The following is an 11,874-nucleotide window of genomic DNA, read 5'->3' on the forward strand; positions in this document are numbered from 1 at the left end:
CAGCAACTTCATCTTTGGGTTTCAAAACTAATGCGAACCCAACTCCATCTCTTCCTCCAATGTTTTTTAGGAACCTTTTTTCACCAACCATGAGCACAGTTGGACCTAAGGTCTTCATCTCTCCTTCTTCTATCAAGGATTGAATTTGAAAGTCACACCATCCTTCTTGAATGAGTAGCTATTTTTGGTTCCATCATGTATGGCTTGATTATTAAATTGCCATGGCCTTCCAAGTAGAAGGTGGCATGCATCCATAGAAAGAATGTCACATAGCACTCTATCCTTGTATCTCCCTATGGTGAACTCTACCCATGCCTTCTCTCCCACAAGAATATGTTGTCCTTTGTTGAGCTATGTGACCTTATATGGGTTGGCACGTGGGATTCTTTTTAGCTTTAGATTGCTACCTGCCTCTTCACTTATTATGTTATATGTTGAGCCTAAGTTAATGATGACTCTATACACCTTCCCTGTAATTTTGCATCTGATTCTAAAAAGTGCCCTTCTTTGACTTGGTTCTTTCTTTATGGGTCCCTTAATCAAGGTTCTCTTTATCATTAGATTTTCCCCTTCTTTTGATTCTAGGGGTACCTCAGAGGGTTTGTTGTTGCTACTAGATTCTTCTTGCACATAGTTGACTCTTTTTGTACTCCCTTGGGAAGTAGAGCCTTTCTCAGGGCACCTATATGAAAGTTATCCTAACTAATTATAATGGTAGAACTTCATGGTGGCAAAGTAAGAACCTCTACCTTGGTTTTTTCTTCTTCCTCTCCTACTAGTGTTAGAGCCTCTACCTCTACTAAAACTTCCTCTTCCTGAACTTCCTTCTTATTGTTTAGTCAACTTGTTTTCTCCATGTGGCCTAGAATATGATCCTTTTACATCTTTGCCTTTATATTTGCCTCTAAAGTTTGTGTCTGCCTTCTTCTTGTTCTTCTCTTCCACTTTTAGAGAAAGTTGAAAGCATTTATGGACTGTTGTAGGAATCCATAGGCTGATCTCTTCTTGTATGTTCCATTTGAAGCCTCCTAGATACCTAGCTACTTTGATAGGTTCATCTTCTTGTACTCTTGACCTCAAACACAACTTCTAAAACTCTTTAGTGTAAGTTGCCACATCCATGTCTTTTTGTTTTAAACTTTTCCTCTTCTTATGTAATTGAATTTCATAGTCTTAAGGTAGGTATTGTTCTTTCACCTCCACTACCATGACTGTCCAATTTGCAATGGGCTTCTTTCCCACTTTATCCCTCTCTTATTGGAGATACTTCCATTATGTTAGGGTTGATCCCCTTAGCCTAGATTTGGCTACCTTAACCCTATTTGCCTCAGTCACACCTTCATACTCAAAGTGGTTCTCCATCCGTTCAATCTACTCCATTACAAGTTTAGTGTCCATCTTCCCATTAAACAAGGGAATCCCTATTAACCATTTTAGCCCCCCCCCCCCCTCCTAAAATGTCAATGTTGTTAGTCGCATGAACATCTAAGGTGATAATAACCAGGTCTACGTTCATTGGTTTATTCATTTATTTCCATGCAAGCATAGGGGATATATAAAAATATTATTTCTTTTATATCCGTAATTCTTATAAGATTTTCATATCAAATGAGGTATTTCAAGTCACGATGATGCAAAACCCCCCCTTTTTGCTCTGTCATTCTAGTTCATGACTTAAATGTTAGATGGGTCATGAAGGCTGGAAGAAAATTATCTAGAGTCAAGGTGGCAAGGTTATGAAATCCATCAATCACACTATCATAAGAGGTTCAGAGCGAACCAAGGATAAGGAAGTGAAATTGCACAAGCCATTGTTCACACCACTACAAGTTAAAACTAAGGTTATAAACTTAATTTGTGATGGTTCGAAGGTAGTCCATTAGAAAGATAGTCCTCATTTCACAATTGTTAATTGAAAAGAATAGTGAACAGTTGCAATGGAGTGATCAATAGTAAAGGGTTGTTTTTGCAACCTCATAGGGTATAATCTGCGATTAAGATAAGTGGTTGTGAAATTGTGAGGGGTATCAAATAGTCAAATTTATGTGGTCTTCACAATGTCATAGGTGTCTAAACTACAATCAAGTTTAAAGTCACAATAGTGTGAATGGTAATGCTGACAGTTAAGTTCAGGACAATCACAATGTCAGATGCATTTTATGTCAACCTGAGATTAAGGTCACAAAGGGGTGACAAGGATGGAAATGGATGGCTTTGCATCATCATGCAATTAGAGGGTTGTTAAGTCCAAACCACAACAAGGGTGCAAGAAGCCTAATTTCATGATTTTCACAGGGCCGCAATGGTCAGAGGGCTAATGTGATAAAGAGCTGCAAAGCAGCAATAGGATATAAGACAAGAAGGTTGCAATTTCACAAAGCCAAATTGTTAATTAGTTAAGATAAATTAAGATGTTGTAAATAGGTGTAAGCATAGGTCAATGAGATGGTTAGAATGTTGAGTGAGGTGGCAAAGTATGTCAAGAGTATGAGGCCATGTGGCAAATTGAATATTTGAATTTAGTTGACTTGATGATGTGGCTGATCTGGCATGTCATGATTTCAATCCTTGCAACTGTTGGAAAGATTAAGACGAAATGATTCATTTGTCTACAACCATTTTTGTGTGTCCTCAATGCCATCGCACTCCATACTTCTTAAATGCATATCATGATTGATTTTGCTTTGATTTGATCTCTTGTGGTTGACTGCACTCTTTTCCTTTCTTTTTCTATCATTTATGTGGGTTGTTGCACTTCATGATCAGTTTTTCTACTGATTCTCAATCATTACTCTCATCTATAATCCACAATCATTTTCGTGTGAGTTTAAACTTGAGATTGTATCTAGGTTATGCTTGCACTATATAAAGGCAAGTTTTGTTGTTGTTCAAAGGATATCTCTTTTCTAGTCTTCTGTAGATACTCTTTGTAAATGTTCTTGCCTCTTATTTAATGGAAATCACAGTTGTCATATCCATTCTCACCCAATTAAGTTTGTGTAATCTATTATGCCTCATTTTCCTGGATGTATTCTAGCAATTACAATATCATATGATTATGTTCATATCAATTAACTAATTTGCTAAGTGAATCTATTGAATTCCTTGCATGATTATGTTATTTTTTGGCTTGTCCATGGTGTTAAGATTGATGGAATGTAGATAATGGTATATCTTGTGAAGTCTATTGGATTTTAGTGCAACTATTGGAAAGAAGTAGATCAAAGGTACTACTTGGTATAGCACCCCCTCTAGGTTAGAATGGGTAGTTTGATTTTTTATGCATCTACTTCTCCCTTTTCCTCTCAAGAAATAGTTAGGTGCACCCTGATAGTAAGGAAGTAGGCCTTCTCCAGAGATTCAATATTTGATTGCAAAGTCCCACACTTTTGATATTGTTTCCATGTTACATGAGGTTTCCTTTAGATCAAAACTTTAGACAAGGGTGCAAAATTTCATGTCAGTAGTTTTTGGTACGCTTGGTGGGATATATATCAAAGCATTTCTTAAGTCTACTAGTTCACTAGTGTCAAAGAAAAGAACTTCAACTTATGATGAGGAGATAGGTGCTCCTCTTAGCACTCTAGACCTTTAAGAGGCTCACATTCAAGCACATGGTGACTCCATCTCTACATATTGGTTTCTATACCATAATTGTTGTGATTCATGCCCAAAGCTCAAACAAGGGCATCTTCTAGAGGTACTTTTCAATATATTGAATATTCATTTTCAAATGCTAGAAGAAAAATAAATAGACTCTCTCTATCATTAGTTAGGAGTTCAGAAGTAACACGTACACCTGTTAGATCTCTTTCTACTCCTCTAGTTGATAGGTCATAGCCTAGGATACCCATCTTCCCATCTAAATTGATCACTATTTCACATGGTCCTCCCTAGAAATCAATTTTTTGCCACCTTCAATGGTGGGAGTCCTCTCATTCTAGCCCAAAGACATGATATCCTAGCAGCTGCTCTCAAAAGTCTTCCAGATTTTACTGGTGAAACCTTTATCTCCCCAATAGAACATATTCAAGAAGTCTCAAATAGCTATAATATACATTGTATTACAGAAGATGATATTTTTGTTAGACTTCTAGCTTCATCTTTAAAAGGAAAAGCCTTACAATGGTATAGAGGATTGCCACATAATTCCATTAATAACTGGGATAAGTTAGAAGAAAGATTATGCAAACACTTCGAAGATAAGAGTGATCATCTATCAATCTTAGAACAACTAACAACAATCAAAGGGAACCTCATGAGTTCATGATGGATTTCAATTATAGATTCCAAAAAATATGGGATAGAATCCCTACTGTAGTAAAGCCTACCCCTGGTAATGCTTTCTTGGATTACCTTAGAGCTTTTAATAGTGATATTTCTACCACACTACAAACCATGGGAGGGGATAACTTGCTAACTACTTATGAAATTTCTATAGAGGTAGAGAACACACAGATTCAAGGAAGAAAACTAGCTCCAAGGCCTCTAATGCCACTATTTCTTGATATGCCTACACATCAACCTACAATGACTCCCATCCCAACTACAACTACATGTCAACCTAATGTTGTTGGCCTTTCAAACTCCACATCTTTAAATGGGATGGATGAAATTAAGATCATGATGCAAAATATGGATAAAATCAAGGACCATAATACTGATATAGATAAAAGATTTTAGAATCAAAATACAGTGATGCAAAAAAATGAACAATGAATTGGTGACTCTAAAGAAACAACAAGCTCAAGGTAGAAGAGCTTTCCAAAACAACTATCAGAATCCTCCATTCAATAGATAGCCAAATTGTGGTCAGGGCCCATTTAACCAAAATAAACTTATGGGTAATGTTGCCTATGCAAATACAAGTGCAAATTCAATAAGGACTATAGTTGACCAAAATAACTTGGCTCAAGAACAAGAATATTGTTTGGTTTGTAATTTTTCATATGAGCAATGAATATGCCATAGAGTGGAACCTTCTCAAGCCTTGAATACACAAGAGAAAATAATGGGGCACCAATATGATGCTAATCAGCCCATCATTGGTTTTTAATCCCAATAGCAAGGGGAGTGTACTTTCATGAATTACCAACCTAAAGATTACTAGCATGTAAATCATGGTGGTGATGATGGAATAGCTCATAACACTAGAAGAAAAAGGAGTAGTGTAGAAGAAGCTCCACCCTCTTCATCAAATCAGATTGCAACTTCAAAGACTACTCCATAGGCCACAAGTGCAAATGTACAATAGAATGTTGCTACTCTATTGCAAAATTAGAACAATAAGAAAACTAAAGAGCCACATGTTGCTCCCATTCATATACTAGAGCCTGTGGTCACCAAGGTTCTAGCCAAGTCAGTATACACTCCTCTTAACATTGTAGACCAAATGAAGACTAATATCAATGTTCCTATGTGGGATGTTCTTGCAATGCCATCTCAATTGGAATTGCTACAACAAGAATTAATGACTGTCAAGGTGCAAGATAGACCAGCCACCATGGAAGGAGCAATGAGCTTTTTGTAACCTAAGAGGGAAGAAGAGACAAGTAAGAAGAGTAAGCCTTCCCCTTTTCATCTCTCTTTGATTATAGGAGATAAGTTAGTTCACAACCACATGATAGACTCGAGAGCTAGCATCTCAATTATGCCAAAGTGTGCGGCTGATAGCCTTGGTATTTAGTATGAACCAATGGTTAAAGGGGTTCTTTAGTTGGATGGTATCTCTGTTATAATAGTAGGAGTGTTTAAAAATATGAGGATGGCATTACATGCATGTCTTGGTTGTATTGTCACACAAAACATCAGTCATTGAGCTCTCTCCACCTTTTGTTATTTTCCTATCTAGGGACTTTACTACACAAATTGATGGTTATATTACATTTGAATGGTCCTACATGTTCGTTAGGACAAGATATGGAACAAAGGCTTTCATAAAGTCTGATTCATTGGCCCTTAACCATATATAAACTTCTACTCCTAGCCCAATAAATATGAATTGCACAATCTAAGAGGAAGATGAGGAATGCATAAGTCATGTGAACATGCTACACTATTAACAGGGGTTCTTGACTATCTTTTAGATGAATGGTGTAATGCTTTCCAACCTGACACAATAGAAGAAGCTGAGGAGACAAGTCTTGGAGGTTATTGTATATTTGAGGAGGGTGCTCCTATTCCCAATCTCATGAAAACAAAAGAAGATACAAATGGATCGTGGAATACGTTCTTTGATGGCTCAAGGAACAAAAATGTTTTAGGTGCTAGTGTAATTTTTATTTCCCCTAATTTGGAGAAATATTACTTTTCTTATAGACTCCAATTCAGTTGTACTAACAATGTGGCAGAGTATGAAGCCCTAATACAAGGTCTCCAACTTGCACAAAGGAGAGCCATTAAGCTCTTGAAAGTATTTGGAGACAATGAGTTGGTTGTAAATCAAATTAGAAATCAAAATGTCATCAAGAATAACCTTCTCAAGTCATACAAAAATAGGGTTTGGGATTTACTTGAAGGCTTCTAAGCATTCAACATTCAGAGTGTTCCCAAGAATAAAAAGAAGCATGGTAATAGGCTTACAATAATTGATGTTCATTATGATATACCAGAACATGTTGTTGATGTAAAGGAACAACAGATCAAACTTGTTCTAAGGCTTGTTGTCCTTGATAATTGCACAAATTGGCAAGTATTTGATTCTGATTTACAAATTGTTAATTTCCTAAAAAATGAAGTAGAATTCTTTGCTAAAAATCAATCTAAACTGCAAGGTATGGGGATTAGATTATGAATCTTAACTCCAATAAATTGCCAAAAGGTCTACTCACTTTAGAGGGCATATTCAACTTTGATGATCAAGCAAGAAGCAAGGGCTCAAACCTAACTGCAGGGAGAGATAACTACCTGCCTGTCACCATTGCTGATGGAAGGACTCTTAACTTGGGAAAGATATGCACTGAGATTGAACAAGAATTTTCCATTAAATTATGTCAAGAATTCAGTGATGTTATTTCTTGGACATGTGAAGACTTAAAGGGTTTTGATCCCAGCTTATTCCAACATACTATAGATTTCAGCCATGATGTAAAGCCTATTAGACAAAAATAAAGGCCAGTTAACCCTAGGATTGAACCATTAATGAGAAAAGAATTGTCTAAGTTCATAGAAGCTAATATTATTTTCCATATTAAACACTATTCATGGGTAGCTAATCTTGTTCCTGTTAAGAAGAAGAATGGAGAAATTAGACTATGTGTAGATTTTAGGGACCTTAATAAGGCTTCTCTTAGAGATCACCATCCCCTTCCTTCTATGGAACAAATTTTGTCCAAGGTTAGTGGCTCAGAGAGATTTTCTTTCTTAGATGGTTTTTCAGGCTATAATCAATTGTTAGTCCAAGAGTCAGATTGATATAAAGCAACCTTCACTACTAAATTTGGTGCCTATGCCTATTGTAAAATGTCATTTGGACTAACCAATTCAGGTGCTACATTTTGAAAGGCAATGCAGATGGCCTTCAAAGGCATGCTGGAGAATTTTGTGTTGGTGTATCTTGATGATATAACTATCTTTTCAAAACATGCAATAGATCACTTTGATCATTTGAGGCAAGTATTCATTAGATGCAGAGAATATGGTGTGTCTCTAAACCCAAAAAAGTGTCTGTTTTCCACTTATCAAAGAAATCTCTTGGGACACGAGCAATAGATCTGGAAAGGGTAGAAGCAATTCTCTCTCTCTCTCCCACTTCCTAGCCACAAGAAAGGATTGTAGATTTTTCTTGGTAGGATCAACTTCATGAGAAGGTTCATCCCTGATCTTGCTTCCATGGTGAAACCTCTCACAACCATCTTGAAGAAGAATATAACATTCATGTAGACTAAGGAGGGGAAGGCCAATTTTGAGGAGATCAAGAAGTCAATTGCATCAGCTTCCACTCTTATCAACCCCAATTTTGATAGAGATTGCATCCTTTACTCTCTTGGAGGAGAGTCAAGTATATTAGTTGTTCTAACACAGTTGAATCAAGATAATTTGGAGCAGCCCATTGCTTTCTTTAGTGAAGAGCTTAAAGATTATGAGAGAAAATATAGCTATGTAGAGAAGCAAGTCCTTGCTATTGTAAGGGCTCTCAAAAAGTTCAGACATCTTCTGTCTCATAACAAGGTTCAGCTCTTGTCCCACATGTAAGTGTGAAGGAGTTCCTTCTGAACAAGGATATCAATGAGAAGAGAGATGGATTAATTACCAAAGTCATGGAATATGACATTGATATCAAGATTACCAAGCTTTGTGAGAGGCAAGGGCTTGTGTGACAAAATGGCCTCATCTTTTTAGACACATGAAGAGGTTGCCCTCTTGATACAAGGTGAGCAATCAATAGAGAATGAAAATTAGAATGATTGGTTGTATGAAATGACTACCTTCTTGATAGAAGGAAGATATCCCCAAGGCCTCAACAAAGCTAAGAGAAGACAATTCATATTACAGTTTATCCCTTATGTCTTAGCGGATGGAATATTGTTTAAAAAGGATTCTAATGGAGTTCTATTGAGGTGTATCTAAATTGATCAGATCAATAGGTTATTAAAAGAATTTCATGATGGCCCTATTGGTGGTCATTTCTTAGCTAGGATTATAGTGATGAAAATAATGAGGGTTGGTTATTATTGGCTGACCTTGTTCAATGATTCTCATAGGTGGGTGAGGAAGTGTGAGAAATGTGCATTCTTCTTAGGAAAGCAAAGATTGGTTTCCCTTCCTCTCCATCATATTCAAGTAGACCAACCTTTTTCTTAATAGGGTTTATATTTCATTGGTTCAATAAATTGACCCTCTAGTTCTAGTAACAAATGGATCTTGGCAGCCATAGATTACTTCACAATATGGATAGAAGAAGTAGCTTTGAGAGATGCAACAGAGGCTTCAATGGTTGAGTTCCTTGATGGAATAGTGACTACATTTAGCATTCCTTTAACTATCATATTAGACAATGCCAAGTCTTTTATTGGAACTCATATATGCTATTGGGCTATTGAACATGGAATATATTTGTGCACTTCCTCAAATTACTACCCCCAAGGAAATGGCTTGGCTAAATCCTACAACAAAAACCTGATTAGGATCATCAAGAGAACAATTGAGGACAATCAAAAGTATTGGCATTCAAAGCTAAGAACAACACTTTGGACTGACAGGATCACACCTAAGAGAGCAATTGGGAACTCACCCTTCATGTTAGTATATGGATGGGGAGCAAGGCTTCCTATTTCACTTGAGTTCCCCTCTCTTGAATTGGCTCATTAGTTCGAGCTAGCTAAGAATGATGCTATCACAGTCAAGCTGGCAGAACTGATTAAATTAGAAGAGAAGAGACAACAAGCTATACATACACTTGAGGCACATAAGTAACAAGTCAAAAGAAGTTTTGACAAAAAGGCTACAACCAAAGTTTTCAAAGAAGGAGACCTTGCTCTCAAGTGGGATGTAGATAGAGATAAACCAGGCAAGCACTCCAAGTTTGATTCTATGTAGAGTGGCCCATATATTATCTCTAGTTGTAAGGAGACCAATGCTTTTTAGTTATCCAAGCCTGATGGCATTATTCTACCAATTCCATTTAATGGAATTCATCTTAAACCTTGCTTCTAGAGAAGGTTGAAGTTTATATATATAATAGAGTAGTTTTCCTATTTTTAATAAGTGCACAACCATAGGCTATTTCTCTTTGAGATAGAAAATTTTCCATGTTTTGCAGTTGCAGGGGTTTCAATGTTGTAGAACAGGTGTCATTGTGTGACTCCAACCCAATGGATTACTTAAGGCCACTGGTCCATGCTTAGCAAGAAAGCATCCCCTCTGAGTCGCTAGAAATGTTCACCATTTTATCCCCCCCCCGCCCTCATTCCTAAAATACCAATGTTGTCAGTCTCATTAACATCCATAGTGATAACCAAGTCTATGTTTGTTGGTTTATTCATTTATTGCCATGCAAGCATAGGGGATACGTAAAAAAATTATTTCTTTTATATCCCTAAGTCTTATAAGATTTTCATATTGAATGAGGCATTTCAAGTCACGATGATGTAAAACCCCCCTTTTCACTCTATCACTCTAATTCATGACTTAATCATTAGATGGGTCGCAAAGGCATGATCAAATTTACAATCAATCACATTCATAGGCAACTTCAGGCTTAAGTGGATTCTAGTTGTGACAGCACAAATTTAATCACAACAATACATTTATGTGCTTTCACATCATCACAAGAGGTCAAAGATTACCCAGAGTCAAGGTGTTGAGGTTGCAAAATCCATCAATTGCACTATTGTAGGAGGTTTAGAGAAAACTAGGGCTAAGGCAGAAAAACTATGCAAGCCATTGTTCACACCATCACAAGTTAAAACTGAGGTTATAAACTTAAGTTGTGATGGTGTGAAGGTAGTCTATCAAAATGATAGTCATCATTTCACAATGGTTAGTTGAAAAGGATAGTGAGCAGTCACGATGGAGTGATCAATGGTAAAGGGTTGTTTTCACAACCTCGCTAGGTCTTATCTATAGTTAAGATAAATGGTTGCTAAATTGTGAGGGGTATCAAACAATCAAATTTATGTGGTCTTCACACTATCATAGGTGTCTGTGTTGCAGTCAAGTTTTAAGTCATGACAGTGCAATTGGTAATGCTGACAGTTAAGTTCATGGCAGTTGCAGTGCCACACACATTTTATGTCAACCTAAAATTAAGGTTGCAAAGGGGCGACAAGGATAGAAATGGATGGCTTCACATCATCACGTGGTTAGAAAGTTGTTAAGTCCAAACTACGGTGAGGGTGTGGGAAGGCTAATTTCATGATGTTTATAGAGTCACAATGGTCAGAGGGCTAAAGTGGTAAAGAGCTTTGAAGCGATGATAGGAGATAAGACACAAAGGTTGTAGTTTCACATAGCCAAACAGTTAATAGAGAAGATAAATTGTGAAGCTAGGAATGGGTGTAAGCATAGGTCAATGAGATGGTTAGAATGTTGAGTGAGGTGGCAAAGAATTTCAAGGGTATGAGGCCATGTGGTAGATTGAATATTTGAATTTAGTTGACTTGATGATGTGGCTGATCTAGCATGTTGTGATTTCAATCCATGCAACAGTTGGAAAGATTAAAGGAAAATGATTCATTCGTCTGCAACCATTTTTGGGTGTCCTCAACACCATCGCACTTCATGCTTCTTAAATGCATATTATGACTGATTTTGCTTTGATTTCATCTCTTGCAATTGAGTGCACTTTTTTCCTTGCTTTTGTTGTGTGAGTTTAAATTCAAGGTTGTATATGGGTTATGCCTACACCCTATAAAGGCATGTTTTGTTGTTGTTCAAAGGATCTCTCTTTTTTGGTCTTCTGCAGATATTTTCTATAAATGTTCTTGCCTCTTATTCAATAGAAATGGGTGATTCCACAATAATGGGTTCCACTTTTTGACCAATTCTGACACTGAAATCAATATTTTTGAAACAAACCTCATGTTCGAGTGACTATATCTCTAAAACTATAAATAATTTCAAGATGACATAAACTAGGGATTTTTAGTAATCTATTCCTACTTTGTAACCATATTTTTTAATCTAAAAAAATTTATTTATGTCAATTTTTTCTTCTCCTCTGAAAAGTGGTACATAATAAAATTCAATATTTTTAAAGAGTGACAGTCAGTTTGGCACACATAACTTTTTTTCTAGAAAAGATAATGAGGTAATTCTTTTAGTGTTGGATTTGTAACATCAATATCTAGAGGATGCATTTGGTTTGATTCGATTTGGTTGAAAATTGTATAGTTTATGAAGTTTTGAAGTGACACCAATTGTAATTCAGATATA

The sequence above is a fragment of the Cupressus sempervirens genome, chromosome 5 (genome assembly GCF_028749045.1).
Source record: "Cupressus sempervirens isolate cs-2001-9-10 chromosome 5, ASM2874904v1, whole genome shotgun sequence".
Taxonomy (NCBI): Eukaryota; Viridiplantae; Streptophyta; class Pinopsida; order Cupressales; family Cupressaceae; genus Cupressus; species Cupressus sempervirens.